Raw genomic sequence first — 11,337 nt, forward strand, 5'->3', positions numbered from 1 at the left:
TCCCTACACCTAATTCAGCCTCACTTCTCAATTAACATATAGTACCTCCATAAAGGACAACAGTTCTCTCCCCACCTTTATTTTTTTCTGTCCTTACCTACTGCCATTCATTCCCTGCCTTATATGCAGGGGAGTGCCCCCACCTCCTACTGTCTGCATGAAGCCCTCCAGGTCTGGGAGATTGTGGCTGCCACCATCTTCCATTCTTGGGGGCTTCATGCACTCGAGGGGCTGGGAGATTGTGGCAGTTGTGTCTCCCAGCTGTGGAGGTGCATGGGGCGCCCCCCGCGGTTGGGAGCTTGCTTGCTGGTGCAGGGGGAGCTCGGAATTGGGCTCCCTCTGCACTGGCAATAAGGCATGACGGGATCTAATGTGCAATCCCACAATCACGCCTCCTGCTGTATATGTGTGACATGGCAGGGGGGCAGTTGCGTGGATTGCACATTAGATCCTATTTTGCCTTTACCTGCATGTTTAGAAAGGGCCCCTAGTGACTGAACACAGATGCCATTGTCTTGTAACCTTCCCTGAAATAAATTAGTTTCTGAATGCACCAATACCAGTTTCTTATCATTAAAATTTTCTTCTTTAAATTTCTTAAATCATACCATACTATCACTTACCTCAGAAGCTGGTACAGGCTTTTCATGTATGTATTGAATTCTATCAATTTTTTGTTTTCTGAAAATGCTTAGCTCCATTTTCATAGTTACTGATTCTGCATTGGCCTTCTCTATATTGATACAGTCTTATTTATCTCTTGATTTCTTCAAATGCCTTTTCAAAATATTGAGATTCTTCCTGGGTTTTTTTTAATCTGACTTGCAACTGTACAGCTTCATTCAGCACACCTTTTAAATCAGGAGTGTCAAATATATGGCCTGTAGGCTGGATCCAGCACATGGATCCATTGCATCTGGCCCACTGAGGTATTAGCTGGCCACTTGAAGTTGTGGGGGTGTGGCCAGGACCAGTAGCTGGCCTCAGAATCTGGGGCTCTCAGGCCCCAGTGGGCATTGATTGGTGGCAGGAGCACAAATGAGGACTGACATAGTCCTGGTTGCCCACTGGTCACTTTGCCCATTGCCATCCCCATGGCCCAAGCTCCTTGGCTGCCTGTACTGCCATGTTCTCTGTGCTGGAGCCAGCACCGCTGCCCTTTCCTCTGTGCTGCCACTGCGTGCCCCATGCTCTGTGCCAGCACCACTGTGTGCTAAAGCCAGTGCCGAGCGTCCTGTGCTTCATGCTGGAGCTGACACCTCATGTCTTGTCCTGGACCTGGAGCCAGTACTGCATCCCCTGTTCTCCATGCCAGAGTTGCTGCTTCTGTCACCACTGCGTGTTCCATGTGGGAGTTGCAATCCTGGTCTGAAACGCACTTTGGCAACAGAAGCCCTAGCTCTGGCATGGGACATGCAGCAGGAGCTGGAGTTGGAGCCCATCCTGCAGCTGCCCTGTGCCCTGGGGTGTCTGGATCCAGCCCAGGACGAGGCAAATTAGATGCCTGTTTTAAATCCATCAGAATACAATTCAGTGCCTTAATTTCCTCCTTTTTTGCAGCTAGCTTTTTGGCTAGTTTCAAGCATGCTAGTTTCAAGCATACTGTTTCCTCTGTTTTGTCACCCAGTTCAATTGATATATTTCTTAATTTAGCCTATAACACTTGTTTCATCCTGAAGTTTGGCATGGTCATCAATTGTTTTTTTTCTAACACTTTCTTTCCTTGCCATTCCAAACATTATCTGTTGTCATTCTAACAAAGCCGAAACTTAATTTTTATGTTTGCCTGATTCCAACTCGTTATGGTCAGTAGTTTCCTTTTCTTGAAGTGCTGCCACATGAGTCTAGCTCTTTCTATAGAGAGCATACTAGCAACTGATTACAGTCAAATAAATTCCTCATACTTTTTTAATGAACATCTTGGAATGTTTTGCGTTCCTTTTTGAGGAGTTCAAAGTCTTTAGCTTGTTCATCAAAATCAGCTGCAAGTTAAATGTCCTCTTCCTTTTCTTTCCTAAATTTTTTAATATCCTCTTTCTGGCCAAAAGTGATGGCCGACGTTTCTTTTGCAGGTTTATTTTCTCTCTCCCTCAAGTTGATTTAGTTGACTAATTTCACTATTGAGGTCTTCAGTATTCTTAGTGCCTCCAGCATTTAAACAAGGTTTTACCAAATTATAGTATTATCATTCAGCAATTTGTCCTTTACGACTTCAGCCTATAGAATCAGAAGAGCCAAGAGAAGATGAGATCATTCCTCTCCGTATATGCTCATTCTTTCTCATTAAGTACGAACTTCATGCGACTCAGTATAGAGTCCTTGTCTTCCACAGAATAGATTTTACTCAGATGCTTTTTATTTTTCAGCAATGATGTTTTTCAACTAGACAAACTTGTTCTGAAGCTGCTCTGATTTAGAGAGGGTAGCAGAAAATGTTTCATACCACGTTAATTTAGTATCGTTCTCTAAAAGTTATTGTTTCAGGATTAGACTCCTATGTCTATTTTGCATTTAAACAGATTTCAACTACGATGTTAACTCATCAGTCTTTCTTAGTAGTTCCTCTGTTTGTTATGCCTTTTTTTTATTTTCTCCTGTCTACATCTTAAAACTTCAATTTTGTACACTAGGTCTTTTCTTATAACCAGGGATCCTGGTTTTCTCCGATTAAAAAAACAAAAAAAAAATCCCATTTTCGGATTTAAAAAAGTAACCCAAAATCCACATTCTTCTGTGATCAAAATGAAATACCACTATATAGATATCTATATCTATAGCCATTTATTAGTGGTGTTTCATTTTAATCACAAAAAATGTTAATTTTTTTGTTACTTTTTTAATCTGAAAATTGGGGACTTTTTTAATAAGAGAAAACCAGGACCCCTGCTTATAACCAGTGGTACTTGAAGTTTATTTTTCAAGTTCTTTTTCTCTTTAATCAGTTTCTCCAGCCTAAATTGCATCTGTTCTTTTTCACTTGATGGGTGCATCTGCATGAGGGATTTACTGTGGAGCTGCCCAGTTAGCTTCATGGTAAAGTGTCAGCATGCGGCCCTATTAGGCTTCACTAAACTAATTCTGCTATAGGTTAGTACTTGTAAACACAAGTGCTATCCTGTGACGGCATTATGTAGTGCACTGACACGGCGGGCTGGGGCACAGCTGGCCGGCTAGCCCCACGCTAAAGCACCTTCGTATCCAAGCCAGCCTCTGCAGGATGTTGAGCTGGGTTGGAGCAGCCCACTAGCCAGCCAGGGCTGTTCCGACCTGGCTCAACGTGCTGTGCTTTCAGGCTCACGTGTAAATGCGGCGCCTGGGACCAATAAACTCGGATGCAGTTTGTGTTGAATTAATTGCACATGTAGATGTGTCCATTATGTCTTTAAATGCAGCTTCTTTTCAGGTTACAGAATCAGATAACCTGATCATGTTCTAGTTCTTGCTTATAATCCTCAGGTTGCTGCAATCTTTGATTTAACTCTGTTGTTGTTGTTAATTTTTCAGGCAGAAACAGGAACAAACATTTTTCAGGCAGAAACATCCAACACCAGAATCCAGCAATAGGAATTGCATGAGACTGGAGCTATTACATATTTACAAAGGAAAAATTCTTACAACTTATCATCTATACATTCACTATAACATTGTTTAAATGTTAATATACATAAATATGGCTAGGGACTCTTGCTTAATGGTTGATGAACCATTTCATAGATAGATAAATAGATAATATACAGATTTTATATAAGTGTGTGTAACCAACTGCAGAAACTTCCTTAGCCTGATGAAGGGTTTTTGAACCCGAAAGCTTGCTTAATAATTGTTTTCCAACTATTTAAGTTGGTCTAATAAAAGATTTCAGATTCAGCCAAAGAACCTTGTCTGCCTATATCCTTAGACCAACATGGCTACAGCCTACACCCCTGTAGATAAATATTACCTGTAACTTCCTTTATTTCTTTATAAGAGGGTAAGAAATGAAGTGTATATAGATGATGTTTGGACTATTTAATTGACCTTCAATATTGTTTTTGTTATGTATACAATCTTGCCCTAAAATTTAATTTTATTTACTAAATCCCCTACTGCCCTCCCTGTTATGTATCCAGTTTAATTTCTTTCCCATTTGGGTCCCAGATGATCCTTATTTTTATACTCTTTAGCCCAGGGGTGGGCAAAATACAACCCACAGGTTGGATGCAGCCTGCCAAATTATTCTATCCAGCCCACAGCTGCTCCTCTGAAAGAGAATTGTATCTGGCCCACAGCTGCCTTGGTTTTCAGTGCCCCTCACCCTTCTCCCTTCCTTATGCTGTAGCTGGCTGCAGCAACAGCTCTGGCTCCAGTGGCCAGGAAGCTACTCCTGTCTTCAGCCAACCCGCCCTGCCCCACCTCACTTTATCTCCCACGAGCCCCCAGTGATGCTCCAAAGCTGAGCTGACTACCTTCACTATTGAGGTCCATGGTGTTCTTAGGGTGGGGGTTTTCAACTGGGGTGCTGTAGCATCCTAGGGTCCACCCCCTCCCCCTCCCTCAAGAGTGCTACAGTGGCAGTGGCCCGATAAATCTGCCCTGTGTGCTACCCTTGCATTTAGGGCTCTCTAATCAGCCTAAATCACGCAGGAGCTGCCTTGTGCTCTCCCAACCCTCTTCCTGGAAACAGGCACAGGCAGATCTGTCCTGTCTGCTTGTTTCCAGGAAGAGTGCTGAGAGCACTAGCTTGAGGCAGCTCCTACCTGCTTTAGGCTGATCAGAGTCCTAATGTAGGAGGAGCACATGCACCTGGTACAGCCATTCCTGGACTGACTTTACAGCACAGGGCAGTTTCATCACATTTGCACAGTCCTTCCTGGCAGAACCTGATCGAGAAGCACCCAGGTAGGCTAAGGCAGCACCGGCAGTGCTTCTCGGCCACGGGTGCTGTCACATTCCAGAAGGTGATGCTGGGGTTGCTTGACCCTGAAAAGGTTGAGAACCACTGTCTTAGTGTCTCCAGCATTTCAAGCTCTCTTTCTCTTTACCCATTTTCTCAAGGTTAACTGCATCTCCTCTTTTTCACTCATTCAGTCTTTAAATGCAGGTTTTTAAAGTTTAATATAATCTGATTATGTTCCAGGGTTTTTTTTATAATCCACAAGTTACTGGGATCCTTGATTTAGCTCTTCTACAGAGCAACTTCAAACAGCTTCAAGTTTTTGAATGTAGTGTTTAATAAATTTAGTGTTTAATACATTTCTTCAAGAAGCATTCATTAGGCCAGGCTTCTTGGACCTGAGTAATGGAACAATCTGTGGTTTTAGAAAGTACACTTTTGAAAGGTAATATGACTGGTTATAAACTAAAACGATGTGCACAAGATTGGCATTTATAAAAACAAACAATGAACAGAGACCTTATTTGTAATAACTACCACAGCAACAATATTTGAAAATCAGTTTTCATAAATTTAGCAAGATAATTGTTTAGAGCCATCTACTGGTAGAAAGTAGTACATCAATTAGAAAAAAGTTTTATTTTTAGATAATCTTAGTTTCAAGAAACTAAAACATCTCTAATTTTGAATTAAAGTGATAGAAGTGTATGTGTGTATAGATTCATCTTACTTTTTCAATATGTGTTATGTAAAAGTTGTTCTGAATTCTTATCAAATAAAGTTACTTTCATGTGGGATTAATTTATAAAGCATAGGGTTTTCAGAACAGAGTGAAAAGGCTATATTCTGTTTTTTCAATAAAACCACTACAACTTGATTGGGATGTTGTGCTTAATACTGCAAAGAAAACAGAAAGCATGGCTTCTTTTTTATATGTAATCTATTTTGATATATTCAAAAATGTAGTTTCTTAATGGAAATACCTATTTAATTTCTTTGAGAACAACTTGAATATATCCAGACAGGTTTCTTATGTGAAATTATGTATGGGTTAGTAGAACACATTACAAAAGGTTATCAGTCTTCATGCTTCAGGGAATGCTCTGATGAGGTAACATCAGTAAAAATGTTCTGCATGCCAAAAATGCTTATTGGTTAACATTAATAAAGAAGTTTTTCACAGGCATTTGGATGTTTGTTTGGTTTTTGGAGGGTTTTTTGGGGAAGGGGTTGCTTTCCTTGCAGCATTTTTATTGATAGATTTTGCAATAAGATAATAGCTTGGACAATCTATTCTCTTATAGCAGTTTGAGTGCATCTGCCTTTTTCATAGTGTACAACTAATCAAGCAAATCTGTCATAGGCAAAGACACAGTAAAGTCTTCCATTTTAACCCTTATTTATAGTTATATGGCTTTTAAGAGACAGAAAAGGTAAAACAAACTGAGAAAAATAATGCTGTCTGACTTTCCACATACCCAACATAAAGAAATGGGGAAAACAGAAAAGAAAATTAGTGCGCCAGAGAAAACAAAATACACCTCAGCTTTTTATAGTCACTTCAGTGTGTAGTATGTGATTAAAAGGCAATATATTTACAGTAAAATGGGTGGAGTTTTTTGATGATTTGAGCAAAAGTTGGCTTTCTGCTTTTGTGTACCAAACCATTCCACCCTGCTCTGAGAACAGACTTAAATCCTTTGTGGAATTTTTTCTGTTTCTTGTTATGAATACCTGAGGCTTTACAAAGATCACTGATAAACTTTCAGCAACACCCAAACTGAACGAAAGTGAATTATTTATCTGCAATATGCATGTGAGAACAGAGAGACATTTATGAAGTTCATGCATACTGATTGGGTTGTCCAATCTGAGACGTTGGTAGGCTGATTTTTTTTCACATTTATAATCCTAAATAATTTGTTCAGAGCAAGCTTTCCACTGATGTGAGTGCCCAGTACTTTTGCAAATAATTTACCAGGCATCTCAAACTAGTCACCTTTTAGAAAGTGAGAAATTCTTATCTGTCTGACTTAGCTCTTTGTTCTAGATCGGGGCGGGCAATTATTTTGGGCGGAGGGCCGCTTGATGAGTTTTGGCGAGCTGTCGTGTCGAGGGCTGCATGGTTGCCCCACCCCCTGATTGCCCCTTCAGTTGCCCCACCCCCTGATTGCCGTCTTGGGACCAGAAGTCCTGCCCCTGACCTTTGCCACCCGAAGTCCCTCCCCTTGTACAACTTACCAGGTAGCAAGGGGTTGTGACCCCTCTAACATCTTGCCCCAGCAGTGGGGTTTCAGGGACATCAGACCTCCCCCAGAACTTTTCCTCCTACCTGTTCCAGTTGGTCCCAAAAGGAGGAGGCTCTGCCACCACTTCCGCTGTCCAGTGCTGACCCAGTTGGGCTCACCCCGTCCCCAGCAGCATGTGGGAAGCTGGCTTCAGCTGCATGTTGCTCCGGATGGGACAGACCCAGCTGGGTCTGCACCAGCCAGGAAAAGCAGCATGCAGCTGAAGTGGGCTCCTCACGTGCTGCTGGGGACGGGAGGGGCCTGGCCGGGTCTGCACTGGCGGAGGGGCCGGCCCGGGTCTGCACTGGCCAGCAGAAGTGGCAGCGGAGCTGTGTGCTGCTCAGGATAGGATGAGCCCGGCTGGAGCAGCAGGGGCTCAGCTGCACTTTCCCCCTGCCTGCACCGGTCAGTCCTGAGCAGTCCTGACACTTCGCTGCAAAATTTCAAGTTTTTGCAGCAAATCTAGAGGACCTAAAGCTTCATGCTGCAGCAACTCTAAGAGTTTAATACGAGCAAAATAATATTGTATTCTCTAAACTCATTCTGAGAGACTGCAGAATTGTATTTGCTGAAATTTTCAAATAAAGCTTTCCTTTTTCTGAAGGAGTCAGCCAGCTTGGAAAATTTCAGCTTAAATGATTAAATTTTGCAACAGAGGTGGACAGCCCCAGGCACATGTGCCAGTCGTGGCATAGGAAGGCATCTTGGTTCCCATGCGCGCTTCGGTGAAGGGGCTAGGGCTGCACTGCCCCAACAAGGATCAGGCCCCTCGTGGCTTCCCCCTATCTGACCCTGACATGCCAATATCTTACAAGTCAAGGTTGTGGGTGTTTTGGCACTCTGCCCCAAAACATTGCCAACCCCTGCACTAAAAACAGTTTTCTGCTTCTACCACCATGATAACATTTAGTGGTTGGTTAGGGAGGGATAATGTAGAGTTTTATGTATGTTTGTAATGCTTGTGACTTGTCAGAGTTAAGTCATAAGCAGTTCTTTTTTATCAAGGATCTAAGCACAGCCTAGCACTCTGAACATTGTGAAGCTGTGGAATCTAGAGCGTTCATACAGAGCTAAATATTCTCCACATACTGAAGGCACTGCAGTTCAGAGGAATGAATACACAATGCCTTTTACTTCTCTATCAGATAAAACATGAGTGATAATAAGCTGAAGCCTTGACAAGGAAATCTAATTGCCAGCACTACTGTCTGTGATCTCTGAAAGCAAGAAGTAAATCAGGCCCTGCCAAATTCCCCAAGTGAATTAAGTGCTAATTTACTGTCACGGTATCAAAAGCTGTTGATACCAAATCAGTAGGACCCCTTACCAGCATCATTACTAGGATGAGATTGTCACAATTTATCAGTTGAGGTTGCCTATCTATTGTGCTGAAGCTGCACCTCATCACTTCCTTACTTATTTTCCCTCTTAAAAAATGGTGGACATGGGAGAAAGAAAGGAATGTTCGTAATCCTTATGAGTAATTAATGTTAGTGCTTATGAATGTAACTCATTATAATCTGGATAAGAATTGAACAAGTACCCTAATCATGCATTTTTCAGGGAGGACAGAACAGTCACCGTTAATAGTGGACCTAGATTCCCTCCACCTTTTAACAGACTGTAAAGTACCAGTAAATACATCTTATTTCACTTTTAACCATAAATGCCTAGTTAGGTCCAAAACTCAATAGGTAAAAGTAGATTAAACAACACAAATAGTATATTTCTAACCTACTGCTTTAGCACCACTAATAGTCAAGTTGGTCCAGTCCAATAAAATCTTAACCTGAAATGAGGTGTACTGGCCAGGCTAACTTGCTTTACCCCTTGTCAGCAAAGTCAAGGGAGCTAGTCGAATTATACCAAATTCTATTACAGTCTTGTAAGATGTTACTTTTACTAATGATTGAAAGCTCAAGAAGTGGCACATTCCAGTAAAAACGTCAATATAACTCAGCAAAAGAAACTTGAACAACTCATGTTCTTAGTTTTTTGGAAATACTTTTTTCCCCTAGAGGAAAAAAATGAAGACCTCAGTTTAACAAATCAGGATATTTTTGGTAAATAAGGATATTGGGTGCTTCTTGTTTAGAAATTTCAGGAAAAAAATAATAAGTTGTAGGGATAGTGAACACATGTATTAGGTGTCATCACATAAAATTATTGTACTTTCTGTAATCGATAGAGCAAGGCTTTTATACTTTAGAATCCTCAATCTAGAGAACCAAAATATATTGAATGTTATGGTGAATTTATGTGTACTGTTTACAGTCCAGCTGTGAGTGTAGTTTCCACATTTAATACAAATGGAAATCTGACAGTAAGTAATAAATCTACTAGCACCCTAATATTCCAGAGTGCTTTGGAAAATGAGCTGATACCCTTTTAAGGGATACAACTTACCCCTAAGAAAGAGATTATATAAATCTAAATTTGCAAGGTTTTGAAATTTTAGATCCATAAATTCTAGCGTGTCAACACCTTTTGTTCTGCATGCATGTAAATTAAATATGTGCCATACCAAATGTGGAATTTTGCTTTCTAGTGTGCATTTTTTTTAAGGCACAGCTTTAATAATAGCTGTCTCCACATGTAGATACTTCAAAAAAGAGTGTTACATTTATAAAAAGAATTTGCTACTAAAACTAGTAACTAATGTTGATTTTGTGATGCTTAAAATAGTAAAAGCTCTACCTTTTATTATATATATATACTTCAAAATTGAGAGTGCAGTGGTTGTAAATGGCCTGTTGAGACCTTCTGTATTTTGCAATTACTTGTTTTAAATACTGATGCATAACCTAGCATATTTTAAAGGGAGTGGTGGTGATTTGAATGAATGTCATTTTTTGGCGATGGAAATGATGGTTACCAGTATTAGGGTGGAACTGCTTATTATTGTGACTACCTACCAGAACAATGTCCAGAATGATAGCAGTGTGAAGCCTTAATAAGTTCTGGTATAATGTTCATGTATTTATGCTGGGTGTTTTATAATGAAAAATATATAGGCATATAGGAATTTGCCATATTAGATCAGACATGAGATCCATCTCATCAATTGTCTTGCGTCTGGCTAAGTGCTCATGCTCGGTGCTCCAGAGGAAGCTGTAGGAATGCTGCAGCAGGCAGTGTGGGGTAATCTGCCTGTGACAGTAGGCTTCATCCAAATCACAAATAGAAAATGACTTAAGATCCCAAGGACAAGGTTTAACATTTGTTCCAAAATGTTTATCACCATTCATTAATTGATTAATCAACATTAATTAATTAGTATTAATTGCAATAGCTCTTCAATGTCTTGATAGCCATGTAAATGTCTAATTTATTTTCAAATCTTCCCATGTTCTTAGCTTCCATGTTTTCAGCAATGAGTTCCACAATCTAATTGCATGTTGTGTGAAAGAAAAAATCAGCTATTTTCAGTATATGGATGTTACACATTAAGGATCTGATCTGGCAGTCCATTAAGTCAGTTTGCTTCATATTAGTGGAGATATATTAATGTAAAATTGGTGATACTCAGTTAAGATTCAGATCCATAAAAAGTGCAGTGGGGCATGATAGTGGAAAAGGGAAGAGGTTTTTGAATCATAGAATCATAGAAGTAGGGTTGGAAGGGACCTTGCAGATCCTCAGGTCCGACCCCCTGCCTGGGCAGGAAGAAAACTGGGCTCAAATGACCCCAGCCAGGTAGGCATCAAGCCGCTTCTTAAAGACCCCCAGGGTAGGAGCCAGCACCACTTCCCTTGGAAGTTGGTTCCAGATCCTAGCCGCCCTAACTGTGAAGTAGTTCTTCTGGATGTCTAATCTAAACCTACTCTCCAACAACTTGTGGCCGTTATTCCTTGTTATCCTGGGGGGCGCTAGGGGAAACAAGGTCTCCCCCAAACCCTTCTGGTCCCCCCTAGTGAGTTTATAGATGGTCCCCAGGTCCCCCCTCAGCCTTCTCTTGTGAAGGCTGAACAGGTTCAGGTCCCATAGCTTCTCATTGTAGGGTCTGCCTTGCTGTCCCCGGATCATGCGGGTGGCCCCCCTCTGGACCCTCTCAATGTTGTCCACATCCCTCTTGAAGTGGGGCGCCCAGAATTGGACACAGTACTCCAGCTGTGGCCTGACCAGTGTCGCGTAGAGGGGGAGGATCACCTCCTTGGCCCTACTTGAGATGCACCT

The sequence above is a fragment of the Alligator sinensis genome, unplaced genomic scaffold (assembly GCF_000455745.1).
Source record: "Alligator sinensis unplaced genomic scaffold, ASM45574v1 scaffold442_1, whole genome shotgun sequence".
NCBI classification, from domain to species: domain Eukaryota; kingdom Metazoa; phylum Chordata; order Crocodylia; family Alligatoridae; genus Alligator; species Alligator sinensis.